The sequence below is a fragment of the Plecotus auritus genome (genome assembly GCF_963455305.1).
Source record: "Plecotus auritus genome assembly, chromosome: 13".
Classification (NCBI taxonomy): Eukaryota; Metazoa; Chordata; class Mammalia; order Chiroptera; family Vespertilionidae; genus Plecotus; species Plecotus auritus.
The window spans coordinates 12,337,623-12,343,661 of record NC_137779.1 but is presented as its reverse complement, the minus strand read 5'-3'; positions in this window follow the sequence as shown (position 1 = coordinate 12,343,661).

The following is a 6,039-nucleotide window of genomic DNA, read 5'->3' as shown; positions in this document are numbered from 1 at the left end:
AAATGCGAGCGCGGCTCCAGCCCGGGCCACCCCGCCCTCCCTTCCTCCCCGCCCCTCCCGCCCCCTCCCGGCCCGCCCGCCAACCCAGTCCCGTCTCCGCCTCTGGCTCTGGCCTGGGTCAGCGGTGCTAGCCTGTGGGTCGTCTCCCTCTAGTTCTCTAGCTTCCCCCCACCCTGCCCCTCCCGCTCCGCAGGCCCGAGCTGGCCGGGGGCCTCCCGCAGTCCCGCAGAAGCACCAGGCCTCGCCCACTGGGCCAACCTCGAATCACGAGCATCCTGGCCCCACGAGCCTGCGGGAAGGGGTGGGAAGAGGGAACCACTAACTTCCTCCGGCGGGATGGGGGGCGGGGGATGGGATGGAGGGCGGGTCCATCCCCTTCCCCACCGCACACTCTTGGTAAACGGGCGTGGCTTCTGGCACCCTCCCACCCCTTAGGGGTGACCCTGAGTGGCCTTACTTGTCCCTGGCACAGTATCTGCTCTGTGGAGGGAGTGGAGGGTGGCAGAATGTCCTAAGAGGGTGGCCAGCCTAGAAGCTGTCAGGATGCCCCTGGATGGGGGCTGACGCTGGAGGTAAAAAGGGGCTGCCTTGCTCCAGGGCTGACATTGGCAGGAGTAGGGGGCCTTCCTGCCTGCAGGCCTTGCTCAGGCCAACTGCTCCTCACCTTCCAGGCCCAGCTGTAATGCCTCTCCCCTGTGGGCCCTCCTTTGCCCAGGCTTCCCCAGTACTCGGTTTATGCCTGATATCACAGCTCACACTGGAATCAGTTGCTCCATTAGCCTCGGTCTTCCCCAAAGGCCACTTGTCCCAAACTTCCAAGGGCAGGCGCTGGCTATCTTGTACACACCTCCCTGCTTGGTAGGAGGCGTCTCAGCTCCCTGGAGTTGAGTTAGTTTCCCACCACTGCTGTAACGGCTTCTGTAACAAGTTATCACAAACCTAATGGCTTAAAAATAACACATTTATTTTTCTCCGGGCCAATGTGGTTCAGTGGGTTGGAGCTTCGTCTTGTACACTGAAAGGTTTTGGGTGCGATTCCTGTTAGGGCACATACCTAGGTTGTGGGTTTGATCACCGGAGGGAGGCAAACAATCAGATGTGTGTGTTTTTTCCCCTCTCCCTCCCTCTCTCTCTCAAAAGATCTCAGTTGTGTTACATCTTTATCCCCAGCACAGTGTGGCATATAGCAGGTACTTTACATTCCATGATGTAATTCTGCAATTGCATAAATTAATAAATGAGCATTCAGTGTAATAAGATAAGGGTGCCCACCATCACTGCTTGTATTCAACATGGAACTGAAGATCCCAGCCAATGCAACGAGACAAGAAACAACAGGTGTAAAGATTGAAAAGAGAAAATCTGTCATTTGCATCAACGTGATTGTCTACCCAGAAAATCCAAGAGATCAGCAGACTAGTATTGGGTACCTACTGAGGGGTGGGCCCGTTCTAGGCACTGAGTATAAGATGAAGGAGCTCCCGTTTTATTTGTGGAGGTGAGGCTGACAATCCGTAGGGCTGAGTCACTTGCAAAAGAAAGAACCCAAGAAGTCCATAAACTTGGATGAGAAAAAATTACATCTTTATTTTCATTAAGCTGGTGCTGATGTGGATCACTTCCTTCAGTTATGAATGTAGGCAACAGCTGTATTAGCAGTACCCATGACTGTCGTCAATCAAAATCACAGATGTTTTCAAATCACAATATAGTATTTGTAAATATCTCAAAATACAACATATACTCACCATTACAGTAGTTATTAAACCAGGTCTTAGTTCTTATAGTTTAATATGTTAACAAAGAATTTCATATATTACTTTATCACAATATTTAAAATAATTCAATAACTTCAAGATAACTGGTGCTGTCTTTTGTACTCCGATACATTCTATTTTATGCATTTAAAACATTATCCCGAAATGAGGATCCATGGTACAAGAAAGATCAGGAAGGTTTTGTTTTCTGGATTTTGGGCAATGTCAACCCAGTTCTCTTGCACAAGGGTGTCTCCCCCAGCGCCCATCCTTCACACTTCTTACCATAGAATAAGGTCTGCTTGCTTAAGTATGTGGCAGTCATTGTCCCAGGAGCTTTCTGAATGTCCCACCTTTGGGGGACATTCTGAGGAAGATCTAAGCATGGCCCTTGGGTCTGGGCCTGCTTGTGCCCCAGATCAGCTGGCACCAGGCCGGGGCAGTGGCCAGTTCGGATTTTGCCCAGTGGGAAGAGAGAAGGCTACCTCTGCTGATTTTGGTTCCTCTAGGGCAGGGTTCCCAGCTGCTGCAGTTGACCACTTCCCTTCCTGGGGAAAAGCCAGGTCTGCGCTCTAGGAGAATGTGCGAATGAGGAGAGAGAAGTAGAGAAGAGCTCAGCCAGGCCCGGGGCTCTGTTTGGATTTCCCGGAGTTACGTCTGCAGTCTGGGTCCAGAGACTCCCTGCCCAGCACATATGACTCACCTGCAGCAGTGGCAGCTCACGAGGACATCTGCACAAGGCCTGTGGGCCTATGTATGATCACGTAGCTGCATTAAAAGGTCACCACTCGCCCTCGCTGGTCTGGCTCAGCGGAAAGAACGTCGGCTTGGGGACTGAAGGGTCCCGGGTTCGATTTTGGTCAAGGACATATATGTAGGTTGCAGGCTTGATCCCCAGCTCTGATTGGGGCATGTGCAAAGGCAACTAATCTATGTGTCTTTCTCACATCAATGTTTTTCTCTCTCCCTTCCACTCTCTAAAATCCAATGGAAAAATATCCTTAGGTGAGGATTAAAAAAAAAAAAAGTCATGGCTTATGCTGACCTCCTTTTCTGATACTCAACTCAAAACTTCTGCTCCATAGTTGAGAATCACATGGAAGAAAAGAAAAAACATAGGAGCTGTTTTAAATGCATAAAATAGAATGTATCATAGTGCAAAAGACACCACCAGAGACTTGGGTTTAAATCCTGCCTCCACCCCTTCCCTTGTTAGCTGGCTAATCTTTCAATAATTTAGCAAATAGTTTCTGAGTGCCAATTATGTGCTAGGCACTGAGAAAATAGAGGTGAACAAGACAGACAGGTCCCACCTCTTCTCATCAAAATTATTCTCTACAGGGAGGCACCCAAAGACCAAGTTATCCTATCCTATATAATAAAAACCTAATATGCAAATTTTCCCCTCCGGTGGTGGTCGTTCAACCAGGAGTTCGACTGGGAGACTGGGAGTGCAACAGCTCGCTATGACGTGTGCTGACTACCAGGGGGCGGTGCGGAACATGGTGGGCATCAGCGATGTGCTACAACCTCTCGCCGGCTACCTAGGGGCGGGGGTGATGGGACAGAGGTGAGGTGAGAATGTGGGGTGTCCGCCGAGCTCATTCTCAATCCCCCTGCTACCCTCCCCGGGACGCCAGGGCTCATGCAGAAGCACCCCAACCCCTATGCTCAGGTGCCAGGCGCCCATGTGGAGCCCGCCCAGAACCCACACACAGCCTCTTCCAGGTGAGCCAGGCTGCAGCGGCCAGTAGGGCTCCCCGTGGGTTCGCACAGGAGCTGGTCTGCAAGGCCGGCTGGGAGAAAGTGTGCTGCCTGCCCGGCTTTCGTGCAGTGCCGCTGGGTGGCCCAGAGGCCCACGCTGCAACCCGGTCCGTGGTATCCGGCCGCGCTCACCACATCTTTGCATGGGGACTCGGGCGTTGTGACGCAGGCGGAGGGGGGCATGTGGGGCCCCCGGGGGCCCAGGTGCTGCCTAGGGCCCAGAGGTCAGCTGGGACCTGCCCTTCCACGCCAGACACTCGCACTTCGATCACTGGCCAGGCCTAGGGACTGCACCCGTGCATGGATTTCATGCACCAGGCCTCTAGTGGTATTATAAAAGAAATGACCCCGAGTTATGGCAGAGAACAGTGGTGGGGATAGAGTTGAGGCCCCACCAAAGTAGGATGGTTGGGGAAGGCCTCTCTGTGACATTTAAATTAATACTGAAAGCTGATGTAGAGCCGACCATGAAAAGAGGGGGAAACCTTCTAAGCAGAGGGAATGACAGTACATGCAAAGGGCCTGAGGTGGGAAAAAGTTTGGCCTGGTGAGAAATTAAAAGGAGGCCACAATTACTGGACCATGGGAGGAGGAGGAGGGAGGGGTGAGAAGGTCAGAGAAATGGGTAGAGGCCATTATTAGGGGGTGGAATTCATGTAAAAATGGGAGAAACCATGGGAGTTCTAAGCAAGGAGAGAGTCACAATTTGATTTTTTGAATTGTAGTAAAATACACAATATAACTTCACAGTTTAATCCATTATAAAGTATACTGCTGGTAGCATTTAGTATATTCATAGTGTTGTGCAACCTTTACCACTATTCAGTTTAAGAACTTTTTCATCTACTTGGCCAGATAGCTCAGTTGATTAGAGCATCCTCTTGATACGCCAAGACTGTGGGTTCAGCCGAAACCGGTTTGGCTCAGTGGATAGAGTGTCGGTCTGTGGACTGAAGGGTCCCGGGTTCGATTCCGGTCAGGGGCATGTACCTTGGTTGCGGGCACATCCCCAGTGCGGAGTGTGCAGGAGGCAGCTGATCGATGTTTCTCTCTCATCGATGTTTCTAACTCTCTATCCCTCTCCCTTCCTCTCTGTAAAAAATTAATAAAATATATTAAAAAAAAAAAAAAGACTGTGGGTTCCATCCCAATCAGGGAACATACAAGAACCAACCAATGAATTCATAAATAAATGGAATAATAAGTCAATGTTTCTCTCTCGCTTTTTCTCTCTAAAAATCAATTTAAAAAACACTGAAGAACTTTTTCATCACTGGAACTCATTAGGCAATTACTCCCCACTCCTACCTCCAGCCCTAAGCACCTGTCCTATTTCCATCTCTATGGATTTGTCTATTCGGGACATTTCATACAACATGTGGCCTTTTGTAGCTGGCTTCTCTCACACATCATGTTTCTGAGGTTCATTCATGTCGTGGCGTGTGTCAATACTTCCTCTTATGGCTGAATATTCCCCTGAATGGATAGGCCACATTCTGTTTATCCATCCATCCACTGACAATGTTTGATTTTACAAAGATAACTCTGGTTGCTGGGTGGGGATTGGATTATAAAAATGGCAAAAAATGGAAGTGCAGGGGAGAGATAATGATGGCGTGGATGAGGATGCTGGGAGTAGGGAAGGAAAAAAGGGCATGGGTTTGGGATCTGTTCGGGAGGTAGAACAGGCAGATGAGAAGTGGGGATGGACTGGACGTGGAAGGTGAGGAAGAGGCTGGAGCACCTGGGTGCACAGAGGAGCCTGGCAGGGGGACAGGTGGAGGGACATACTAGTTGTTCTTGATAATGTTTGGTTTGAATTGTCAAAGTGGTGGTGTCATGTGGGCAGTAGGATTTGAGTCTCTAACTTGGCAGAGAAGTTCGGGGTGTGATTTTGTGATAGAAGAAATACACATATTTTGGTCTTCGTCCCTGACTCCTGGCCAGAGCTCCTAAAACGCTTATATTTTCTTAAGTGATAAGAGCAATAGGAATTTCTTTTCTTAAAATACAGGGTGGGGCCCTAGATGGTTTGGCTCAGTGGATAGAGTGTCAGCCTGTGGACTGGAAGGTCCTGGGTTCGATTCCTGCCAAGGGCACACATGCCCAGGTTGCGGGCTCGATCCCCAGTAGGGGCGTGCATGAGGCAGCTGATCAGTGATTCTCATCATTGATGTTTCTGTTTCTCTCTCCTTCTCCCATCCTCTCTGAAATCAATAAAGAAATATATTAAAAAGAAAATACAGGGTGGGGCAAAAGTGGGTTTACAATTGTTCATATGGAAAATAATACAATCATTAATAAATAAAACAATAATACACGAATAATATGTGTTTTTCATTCTCATAACTGTAAACCTCTTTTTGCCCAACACTGTATTTGGTTTGTCCCCAGCCCTGGAGCATCTCTTGCTATTTATAACAAGGCCCTTTAACCACACTTGTGTTTACATTAATGAGGTGACTTTTGGAAAGCCCCTAAAAGAATGGGGGGCTGGTTGCCATTGAGACCAACCAAG